This window comes from Mesocricetus auratus, unplaced genomic scaffold (genome assembly GCF_017639785.1).
Source record: "Mesocricetus auratus isolate SY011 unplaced genomic scaffold, BCM_Maur_2.0 Super-Scaffold_100007, whole genome shotgun sequence".
Taxonomy (NCBI): Eukaryota; Metazoa; Chordata; class Mammalia; order Rodentia; family Cricetidae; genus Mesocricetus; species Mesocricetus auratus.
Window position 1 is genome coordinate 54452199 of NW_024429191.1, and position 12265 is coordinate 54464463.

A 12265-nucleotide genomic window follows, 5' to 3' on the forward strand; every position below is an offset into this window, starting at 1 on the left:
GGGGCCAAGCACCCAGCCAGCCATGGAGTAAGAAGGAAAGTTAGATATACATAAGAAAGATAAAAGTCCAGAGGGAAGCTGGGCGGTGGTGGCACACACCTTTAATCCCAGCACTCAGGAGGCAGAGGCAGGCGGATCTCTGTGAGTTCAAGACCAGCCTGGTCTACAAGAGCTAGTTCCAGGACAGCCTCCAAAGCCAAACCCTGTCCCGAAAAACAAAAACAAAACAAAACAAAAACAAAAACAAAAACAAAAACAAAAACAAAACAAAACAAAAGAAGGTTCAGAGGAAAAAGGTGGACAGGTTAATTACGGTTAAGAAAATCTGGCTAGAAACAAGCCAAGCTAAGACTAGGCATTCATAAGTAAGAATAAACCTCCATGTGCCATTTATTTGGGAGGTGGGTGGTGGCCCCCCAAAAGCAAAAAGAGCAAAAGCAACAAGCAACAATCAGCTTCTGGTATCTGTGTGCATTCAAGCACACGTGTAAACACACAACACACACAGCTGGACCTAGCCAAGGAACCAGCAGTTCCACTCCTAAGAGAGGCAAATCATGTAAAAAAACAAAAAGCCAGGAATGATGGTCTACACTTAGAATCCCAGCATTAAGGAGGTTCATGAGTTCAAAACCAGTCTGAGCTACCAAGTGAAAGTTCATCTCAAAAATAAACAAACAGAATCTGGAGAGTTAGCTCAGCGGTTAAGAGCATTGACTGCTTTTCCAGAGGTCCTGAATTCAATTCCTAGCAACCACATGGTGACTCACAACCATCTATAATAGGACCTGATGCCCTTTCCTGGCAAGCAGGTATACATGCAGAGCACTCATACTTAAAATACAAATAAATAACAATTTTTCAAAAATAAATAAAAATGCTCCCCTGTCTGAGCTCACTGGATGGGACATGCCAGGTTTGGGGACTTAATGTGTGTAGCAGCCTACAAATTATGAAGTCTGGACCTCAAAACTGAACAGGACCAGAAACAAACGCTGGATTTGGGTTGGTGCAGGTTAACTGAAGAATCCCACTGTTTTATTCTTCAAAGGATGCTATTAAGACAGTGAAAAGCCACATCTCAGAGAAGACCTGCAACACAGAAGCAGGTGTCGGGTTATTGCCACCATGGGAACGTGTGAAGATCTCCTGTGAATCAGTAAGAATCTAAAGTGGGTGGGGTGGGGGTAAAGGAAAGTACAGGAGAGTAAATGAGGAGACACAAAATAACCCACAAACACAGGCCACTTCTACTACAACCAACGAGATCAGTGTACCCAGGCCAGGCAGCATAAACAAATGTGTGGATGACGTGAGCACAGGGAGCCGTGGAGGGCTCGTGATGGAGCACAGGGAGCGTGAGAGGGCTCGTGATGGGGATGTCCTTCTGTGTGCTATGAGTATATGTTTCTCTGGGTGGTTGATGAATAAAGTTATTTCTGCCAATGGACAGACAGGATTTAGCCAGGTGGGAAATCCAAACAGGGATAGAGAAAGTTAGTAGGCGGAGTCAAGGAGATGCCATGTAGATGCTGAGGAAGCAAGAGGTCTGACCATCACTGGGAAGCCAAGACAATGTGAAGATATGTGGATTAACAGAAATGGGTTAATAATTAAGAGAGAGCTAGCCAATAAGAAGCCTGAGCCATTGGCCAAACAATGGATAATTAATATAAGCCTGTGTGCTTATTTGGGACTAAGGGGCTGCAGGACCAGGTGGGACAGAAATCACCATCTACAGGCTCAGCAGGCACTCTGGAAGGAACACACAAAACTTCAGACTTTGAGGAGAAACAGTATGTGACCCCTGTCCTTCCAGTCTTGGGGACAACAGCACAGAGAAACTTGTACCTGGAAAGGTTGCTGGCCAAAGCCTGTGAGGGTGCAAACACCCTGGTAGCCATCTGCAAGCGGAAGGGGTGAATAAGGCACACATTTTACTGAGAGTCTTAGAAAAGAAGCTACAGCAACGGGCAAGTAGCTGGTAAGCCTCAGCGCGCACACACACACACACACACACACAAAGTGGGATACATATGGCTACACTTACAAAAGCTTAAACGCATGCAAAATTGAACAGGACATTAAAGCTATAAATCTATGTGGTTAAGTTATAAAGAGCAGTTAATGATTAAATAGCATCTAGCCAGCATGTCCTCTTGGGACAGGTGAACAAATCTGTTTAAGGAGAGGTATAAAATCAGTGTGGAAAGTCACCAGGCTCATGTCTGCCTTATCATTCGGCTCAAACTGCTCACAGGTGTTTGTATGCATATATATATATATATATAATTAAAATGAATAACTTCCAGCTAGGCACTATGATGTGTACCTGTGGTTCCAGCAACTTTAGAGGCTGAGGCAGCAGGATACCTTGAGTTGGTGAATTCAAAACCAGCCTAAGTGACATAGTAAAACTTAAAAGAAGAAAAAGAAATTGGTGACTTTCTTTTATTTCAGTAATATTTAATCACCAAGAAAAAGTGAGAGGATGGAAGGATAGTTTAGTAGTAAAGTGGGGTCCTAAGTTCCATCCCCAGCACCACAAAAAAAAAAAAAAAAGGGAAGGGAAGGAGAGAGGGAGGCAGGGAGGGAGGGCTGAATGGACAGCTGAGAAAAGGCACTCTATTGCCAGGAGCAACAAAACTACAGCCGAGGCTGGCAAGACGGCCCAGTGAATCAAGCAGCTTGCCACCAAGCCTGCGTATGATCTCTGGGACCTGCATGGTAGAGGGAGGGAGCCGCTTCTGTATTTACCTGCTAAATCAATATACAGTTTTACAAACTATCTTAAAAACACAAAACACTTAAGAAGAAATGTGCACTACCTCCATTAAAAACAAACAAACAAGCAAGAGACATGAAACTCTACTAGGTGCTCTAACAGGAGATGATAGAAATGAAGACACAACTAAAAGAATGACTATGTTCCTGGACTGGAAAACTCTATTATTTCATAAATGCAATTCCAAATGGGATTTTAATGATACTTGTAGAATGCAATGAACTTGTTATAGACTTCATAAAGAATAATGAATACATAGGCAAGCACAACCAAGGAAATTAAGAACAAGGACTTGCATGTTCAGACATTAGCATATATAAAGTCATAATAAAAATGTGACAGTAAAGCAAGACATGGTGGCATGTGTCTGTGGTCCTAGGAGGTAGACACAAGAGGACAAAGGGTTGAGAGCCATCCTCCGCTACACTGTGAGTTCCAGGTCATCCTGGGCTACACAGTCAGACCCTGTCTCAAAACAAAAACAACAAAAAATAAAAGTGACAAACGAGGCGAAAGGACAGATTAAGGAAAAAACCTGAAAACTTGCCTGTTTGTTTGCTACAGTAAGGCTGACGTTCCATGTCAGTCAATACAAGAGGAAAGGACCGGTCAGATCTAGTAACCAGGGTTCCTGTACCTGGGGGCTGAGGGATGTGGGAGGAAGGAAGTTCTCAACACCTCCCTTTTATACCTTGAATTTTTAACAGTATGACCATACCGGCTGTACAGTTCTGTTAACTTGACAAGCTCTAAAATCATGACGAAAACAAGCCTCTGGGAGCATCTGTGGAAGATTACCTCGACTGGGTTAACTGAGGTGGAAAGATCCTTCTCAAATGTGGGCAGCACCATTCCCTAGGCTTGGGTCCTGGATTGCATAAAGAGAAAGCTGGCTGAGCACCGGCATTTACCACTTCCTGTTTCCTACCTGCAGCCGCTCCCTCCCCACCAATGTGGACTACTGTCAACTCAAACTGTGAGCCAACTAAGTCCTTCCTTCCTCAAGCTGCTTTCGTTGGGCATTTTGTTGAAGCAACCTGAAAAGCTATCAATTCAGAAAACTGGTACCAGAAGTCAGACCACTGCTGTGGTGAGTGTGGATCTTAAGCCTTTGAAACTGGTTTTGTAGAAGTGACATAAAGAGTGGAATCTGTGGCTACGAAAATCCTCCGATACTGTAAGCAACAATTAATGGGCCAATCAGCTGGGAGTTTGGAAGAATGCGTGAGAAACATAGATGGCGGAGGCCCAGCTAATGAGGATTCAGATATAAAATCGAAGGAGAACCTTCCCTTCCATCCTAAACCAAAATCAATTTGAACAGGACTGGGGCGGGGGCAGAATACGGAACAGAAAGAACCAGGAAAAAAATAGCAGAGAAAACTTACCTGACCTCGGAACAGGGAAGACTGTTCAAACCCAAAAGAAAAGGAAGAGATGTTAAAACTGGGAAAGCGGGCTGGAGAGATGGCTCAGAGGTTAAGAACACGGGCTGCTCTTCCCGTGGGACACCTAAGAAGAGCTGCTAGCAGGCAGTGGGACTGTCCCGAGAGAGAAGGAGCTGGAGGTGTGAAGAGCATGTGACACCAGACATGGAGATGCAGGGTTTGGAGTTTGCCCAGCCGGTTTTCGGTCTTGCTTTGGTCCAATATTCCCTCACTATGCTCCCTTTCCTCCCTTTTGGAAAAATAATGTATGTATTCCCTGTGCTGTTGTATGTTGGAAATATGTGATCTGCTTTTTCATTTTTATTTTACAGGGATTACAGTTAAGAGATTGCATGAGTCTTAGAAGAGACTTTGGACTTGTTAAACAAGTTGGAGACTATTGCAGAATATAGGGACTTTTAACATTTAGCATTTGCATTATGATATGGCTGTAAGCCTATAGGGACCAGGGAGTGGAATGTGGTAGTTTGAATATAAATAATCCCCATAGATTCATAGGAAGTGGTGCTATTAGGAGGTGCGGCCTTGTTTCAGGAAGTGTGTCATTGGGGGTGGGCTTTAAGGTTTCAGAAGGCTCAGTGGCTCACTCTCTCTTCCTGCTGCCTATCAATCCAGATGTAGAAATCTCAGCTGCCTCTCCAGCACCATGTCTGCCTGTGTGTCACCAAGTTCTCCACCATGACAATAATGGACTATGCCTCTGAACTGTAAGTCACCCCAATTAAATGTTTTCCTTTATAAGAGTTGCTGTGAAATTTAAAAAAAGTTGCAGTGGTCATGGTGTCTCTTCAGAGCAATAGAAACCCCAGTTAAGACATGCTCTTAAATAGATGAACTTTGTAATGCATACACCTCAAAGACTGACTTAGTAGAGAGAGCCTGCCTGGCATGCCCAAGTGCTGAGTTTGATTTCTAATCTCCTCTTTCTTCCTATCTCTCTCTCTCTCTCTCTCTCTCTCTCTCTTTCTCTCCTTCAATAAAATTATGTTTTAAAAGTATAGGGCTGGCTGGGCGGTGGTGGCACATGCCTTTAATCCCAACACTCTGGAGGCAGAGGCAAGTGGATCTGTGTGAGTTCAAGGCCAGCCTTGTCTATAGATCGACTTCCAGGGCAGTCTCTAAAACAATACAGAGAAACCCTGTCTTGAAAAAACAAAAAACAAAAACAAAAAACCTTCAAGCTCATATGGTTATTCTACCGCCACACTTCCAGTAAACTATATGGCTTTCCACCACTTACAACATGCAGAAAGGCTATCCAGAGCCTGCCACATAAACACGGATACTAGTGTTCCTTCCCCCTTATGGTTTTAGGGATTGAACCTAGGGCATAGGTATGCCATGGAGGCATACAGCTGTAATCAAAACGCTTAGGAGACTTAGGCTGCTGGATTGTGAGTTAGTGACCAATCTAATCTAAATAAGCAAAATGATGCTTCAAAAATCCAACTAGGGTTATCAAGATGGCTTAGTGGTAAAGAGACTTACCACCAAGCCTGACAATCTAAAAGATCTCGATACCAGGACACAAATGTCAGGCGAGAAGCAACTCCCATAAGCTGTCCTCTGACCTCCACACACATGCTGCGCGTGTGCGCGCGCGTGCACGCACGCACGCACACACACACACACACACACACACACACTGCATCCACAGTGATCCCCCTCTCCAAGCCTCAGGACCCAGGAATCTATAGGACAGGCCCCTAGGAAATTTTTCCCTGGTTTCAGCCCAGCTATATATGCCTTAGCTTTAATTGTTTCTCCTACCTATTAAATCATGGCAACCAATAAGATGGGCTGTTCCCATCACCACGAGCATTTACGGCAAATCAAACTGTCACCTAGTCATGATGGAAGGGAGGACACAGGACTCTAAGATGCTGCATCTTGGTGAAGCAGAGGATCCATTGTCAGTGATTTGGGACCAGCAGAAGGGTAACTCTCACTGAGCCTAGCATCAGCTGACTACTCACATGGACCACACCCAAAGACAAAAAACACACCAACATGTGAATGAGGTACAAACACTGCTGACGGCGCAGGGCATCGATGACAGCTCTCTGCCTTGACAGGCAAACCCACCACCAGCTTCATAACTGTGCCACAATGGTCACGGGGACGAGTGACTGACCGTCCAGGGTCTGAGGAGTGCTTTTACATAAGGTGTGCACACGGTACCTGCAGCCTTACATAAGGCACTCTGGTATTTTTAGCAGCACGGAAATGCAGTGAACTGAGCAGCTCTCGAAGCACATGCTGGGGCTTTGCACGCCTGCACGGACCTTGCAATGCTCCTTTGTTGGCAGCTCGATGCTGAGGACTGAGGTCTGTGCGGGGGCTGCTGCAGCACCCAGTGAGACCCAACACCTGGCAACTAGCCAGTGGAGATATATGTCCCCTCACTTGCTCACCCCAGCCCATCCTAGGACAGTGCCCAAGTCAAGTGCTTGCTAGCTATGTGAGTGCTCCTTCAGAGACAGTGCTGTACAAGGGCCACAAGCAGCGCTCACCCTGGCTCTCTCCCATGCCCAAGCCAACTCTTTCTAGAACATGGAAGTCCATTCTCATGTCACCTCCTACCTGTCACAAAAAAAGCCAAGATCCCATCCAGGTAAAGTCAGTGTGGTGACAGGTGTGACCCTTCTATAAGGGAATGCAGTGTTGAGTCCACGCCCTAGGGTTAGGCTCACTGCAGCCTGTTTTCTGTGTTAGTACATTTTTTTAAAGATTTATTTATTTATTTATTTATTTATTTATTTATTTATTTATTATATATACAGTGTTCTGCCTACATGCCAGAAGAGGGCACCAGACTGAATTATAGATGGTTGTGAGCCACCATGTGGTTGCTGGGAATTGAACTCAGGACCTCTGGAAGAGCAGCCAGTGCTCTTAGCCTCTGAGCCATCTCTCCAGCCCCCTGTGTTATTACATTTTATTGAAATATAATATATACAGGGAAGGACACACCCAAACTGATGAGTGAATTCTGGGTTTAGGGGATAGTTCAGTTGTAGAGTCTTTGTTTACATGCACGATGCTCCAAGTTCTGTCCTCGGTACCACAGGGGTGGGGATGGGGGTGGGGGTGGGGACTGATGAATTCCGACAGCAAGAACACAACATGTAACCAATCAGATTAAAAAAAAAAGAAGAAGCCAGGTGAGACCGAGGCAGGAGGAGCACTTGAACCAGAGCTGGGGTCCAGCCGGGGAACATAGCAGGCCTTCTGCTATCCTCCTGCCTGTGTGACTCATCCATGGTGCAGAATGTGGCTGTAGACTGCCCATTCTCACTCACAATGGAGTGCTAGTGTTTACATTTACCCCGATTTCCATGTCCAGTCTCTGCTGGGGACTCCCAGTCCTTTCCAGTTTAATTGGCTATTTAACAGCGCCAGTCTGAATGGAACATTCCTTTTCGTTGTAGCTTCCTGTCCACTATAAGACACTTATACAATGTTGAACACTACTGCTCTATGCTTTGAATCCTAGAAAAACCAGTCGGTTCCTCTCCAATTCACCCTTTCATTCTTACAGCCTTTCCATTGTCCATCAGCACCACACGGGGCCTTAGCCACCACCTTCCACCATGTTCTTGCTGTGTGTCATTCAACAAACACTTAACTCCTCTGGGGCATCAGTTTCTTACCTGTAAAATGGGGATACTATTAATACTTTTAACTTCCCTGGGTAGAGAGTTAAATAAGGAAATTGTATCTGGAAGCAATTGGCCCATAGTTTCTCTCTCTGCCTCTCTTTGACTTGTTTAAGTATTTTTTAAAGATTTATTGTTATGTGGATTTGCATTTTGTCTGCATGTGTGTCTATGTGAGGGTGTTGGATTCCCCTAGATCTGGAGTTACAGACAGTTGTGAGCTGCCTTGTGGGTGCTGGGAATTGAACCCTGCTCCTCTGGGAGAGCAGCCAGTGCTATTAACCACTGAGCCATCTCTCCAACCCACACTTGATTTATATTAATAGCTTGTGATCACTGCCAAAAGCATTCTTATTTCCGGGTAGTGGTGGTGCACGCCTTTAATCCCAACACTCGGGAGGCAGAGGCAGGCGGATCTCTGTGAGTTAGAGACCAGAGCTAGTTCCAGGACAGCCTCCAAAGCCACAGAGAACCCTGTCTCCAAACCCCCAAAAAAAGCATTTTTGTTTCCCTTCACACCTCTGAGGTGCCCTGTTCTGGGTGGTGTCTGTGGACCAGGCCTCCAACAGCAGCTGAAGAAATCTGGCTTGTCCACTACAGAGCATTTGCTCACCTCTTTCCTGAGAAGCATGCGAGATGAGAAGCAGCATAGTTTTTACCCACGAGCAGTGGGTATCACTCAAAATGTGACCTAAACCAGGGTCATCACCCTGGGATCATCACTAATGGTGTGCCAGCTGCCTGGTGACAACCTGCTGGGACACCAATGGTGCCCAGAAGCCACTGTTTAAAGAAACAAGAATAATTTAATATCTACACAATAGGAAAGCCAAGGGGAGTATTTAATTTCTCCAGGCAGAAAACACAGAAAAAGCCCCTTCAAGCACACAGTGCAGAGACCTAGGAGCAGGAGACTTGGGCCTTGCACTACTGGTTGCTATGGTAACAGGATTTCACAGCAGGAGCTCATTTTCATATGACAGTGGCCAGCAAGAGAAGGGAAGGGCGCCTTCTAAAGAAACTTACTTGAAGGCTCAAAAAGGGCATCTGGAAGTGCCGTTAGGGGATGGGCACTTAAGGAACTCTGGAAGGGCAGACCTGAGGGAGCCCATCACCCCCACCCCACAGCTGTCACTCTAAAGCCAGCCCGGAAAGCAGCATGCTCCCCGGGATCCTGGCTGATGTCACAGCCTCCGGAGTCAGGGATCCTGTTACCCTGTTAATAAGTCCTTTCCTAGAGTCCAGGAGAGTCCCAAGTCACCAGTATGCCCCCCTGCACACTGGGCTGAGACTCTGAGGGGACACCGGAGATGCGGAGCACACACCTGCGGGACAAACATCAAACCCTTGTGTCTTAAGACAGCTTTGAATCTGGCGGACTGAGCTCCACCACAGCTCTGCCCAACCACAAGCTGTGTGATTCTGACAGGTCCCAGGTCCTCTCTGAGTTGGTATCGTGATGAAGACAATAATCTTGATATCTACCTCTCTGGGTGCTTCAAGAACACAAAATCAGCGAAGGCCTGGACCCCTGGTACACTGCCCAACACAGGACACAGAACGCCCACTTGGTAAGCGCTGCTGTGGTTAATAGTCAACAGTCAGGATTAAACTGCACGGAGCACCCTGTGACCAAGCCACCCATGAGCACAGAGGAGCAGAAGGCCTGAAATCTGGAAGAATCCATAGCTCTTGGAGGGAGATTTAGTTTGAATAGGGCTCCAGGCAGGCGACGCCGAGACAGAGGGGTCTCAGAAATCTGGGGGTAGTTTACCAAACACCTACAGGGTGTACAGTGCTAAGAATCCAGAGAAAAAAGGAAGACACTGCCATCAGGGAACCGCAAGACAGCAGTGGATAAGGACATAGAACCAGGAAAGGGGTCCTGGACCAATGGGATTTGGAGAAGGCAGGGGATCAAGCTTTCTCAGACAATAGCACCGGAGCCAGGTAGTGCAGAGAAGGACAAGGGAGCCGGTGTGGGGAAGTTAGCCGGTTCAGGATTGGAAGTCAGCACCAGACTGACAGCCTGCAAATCCCAGCAGAGTGGAACCCTGAGGGAATCCTGAGGGTTTCTTAGGAGCCAGTGACATCCTAGAGGTGACATGACAGATGGCTTGCTGCCTGGGGCTGGCAGCAGAACCCTGTATTCAGGCCTATGCTGTTCCAGGTCAGTACGAGGCCAAGTGCGGCCTCACAGAACGAGAAGGGTTGCTGTCTGAGACACCCATCCAGACTCAGACTCTCTTTGAGCGACTGTGGGGCATCCCAAAGCAAGCCTGGACAGGACTAGACACTAGACAGTGTGACCCAGAACCCTCCCCAAGACCATTGCATGAGAACCCATGAACTGGGCCTGGAAACCAGAAGCAAGGAAAAAGAACAAAACGGAAATAAAGGCTGCCAGTGGGGACAAAGTAGATAACCCGGGATGGACAGGGAGGCTGGCAGGAAAGCCAGCAGCTTCAGCTAAGTAGCAAGACAGCAGTCAGGCTGCGGGATTAGGGAGGAGAGGACAGAGCGGCAGGTGCAGAGAGCACTTGTGGAGACAATGTGACAGTGGAGCAAAGCTCACCTCACGGTTCTGCTTTTTTCAGATGGGAGCCAAGAGGCTGACAAAGACAGCGATGGGGGGGGCGCCATCTCTCCGGGTGGGGGCGGGACGGACCCTGAACTACAGGGTTGGCTTCTCCAAGAGGCTCTCGCCTCTCCCTGGGGTCCCAGGGACGCCCCTTTACCTCTTCTGCCCTCTGCCGCCCTGAGGATCAAAGCTTCCCCGCCGCACAAACCGGCTGACAGCGACCTTTCACCTGGATTCCACTGGCTCAGATCTCCCTGAGATCAGGTTTCCACCGTCAGCATCCTACCGCCCCCCTGGGCGAGCGCTAAGGTGTATCAGGACACACGGGTGGAAAATGGGGTCGCTCTGCCCTCGAGCTGCCAGGCGGGAGGCAACCACCTCGGAGTGCGTAGACGGACTGAGACCCCCGGGGAGCTCGTAGGGGTGTCACCACTGTGTGTGCGCGCGGCGGCGCCCCGCGTGGATTGAAACACTCCCCCACGCCTGTCAGCGGGGAGGGGGCTTTCAGGGGCAGAAGCCGCTCGCCACGGAGGAGAGCCTCCACCCCGGACTTGCACACCGAAGGGCTCCACGTGCTTTCGGATTCCCACTCCTGAACGCAGGCCAGAGGACTGGAGCCAAACGTCCAGGACCAAGGACACCCCCCCCCCCACACACACACACACAAGCCTATCCCTGAAAGCACTGGTTCCCGGCTCCTGACCCGGCGAGGAACTGAGGCACAGCAGGGCCCGCAGGCCCCTCCCGCCGCACGTGCGCGCTCGCTGGGCTCCGCACTTGTTGACTCGCTCGCGGGCGCGCTCACCCCAGCGCCGCCTGCCGTCCGCGAGCCGCCCGCGCGCCCTTCCCCCACGACCGCCCCCGCCCCGCGCCGGGGACAAACTCTGGGCCGCACGAGGCACGACCCACCTCCCGGGCTGTGAACCAAATCCCCGGAGTGAGAGCGCGGTGGTGGAGCGGATCGCGAAGCTGTCCCGGGACAGCTCGCGTGCAGCCCGGAGTCTCGGACAAGGGAGAGAGAGCAAGCCCGGGAGCAAGGTCGGCGCCAGGCCCTGTCCGCGCCCAAACGGTGACCAGGGACCGTTCCCACCCCGGGTTCCAACATCTCCAGGATCTGAGCTCCAGCCACGGGGCCATCCGCTGCACGCGCTCTGGCCCCCATCTTGGAGCCAAACACACACAGCCGGACCCCGAGAGACTGGGCTCCAAAAGGGGGGCGGCCCCACTTTAACAACACTTACCTGGGGGGTTCGCCCCGACCGGGCACGCTCCCTGGCTGCCCTCTGGCGGCCACATCAGGTACCCGGCGCGCGCCCCGCCCTGGTCCGCCCCCTCTGACCTGGGACCTGTTCCTGCCAGCTGAAGAGCCCTGGCCTGAGGCCATCTGATAGATACCATCCCTTTTAGATGGATGGCTCTTCTTGGCACCGAACGGATCTCGAGGGCTCCTTTTTGTTACAGATAACGTACAGCTCCGTCTCTTCTTTAGGGAGCTTCAAACCCCTTCTAGCAACCCCAAGACGCAAAAGATAGGTAGGGTTTCTGGAAACTGCAGCGGTGCCTAACACTAGCTGGAGCCAGTGTGTTTGGTGAGTGAATTACTGGGGGAGGCACGAATGGAGGCAACGTGCTACAGTCTGCAAAGGGAGCAGCCACACAGAGCCTAAGCTCCTGTCTGCTTTGTCTTGGCTCCACCAGTTCAAAACGAACCAAGCTGTATTCAGTTCCAGCCGCTGTGAGACTGAATGGTGCCTGTGCATCCAAGTGGAGTTGAGCCGTCTTTCCAGTCCAC

At 49.2% G+C, this 12265-nt stretch overlaps 1 protein-coding gene across 1 annotated transcript in view; it reads right to left on the reverse strand.

Annotated features, from left to right (window-relative positions):
- Positions 1-11786, reverse strand: part of Rph3al (rabphilin 3A like (without C2 domains)) — a 133609-nt gene extending 121823 nt beyond the window's left edge. Inside the window, 1 exon segment of the mRNA XM_040749163.1 lies at positions 11715-11786. The gene's annotated coding sequence lies outside the window, so the exon portion shown is untranslated.
- Between the last annotated feature and the right edge of the window lie 479 nt (positions 11787-12265).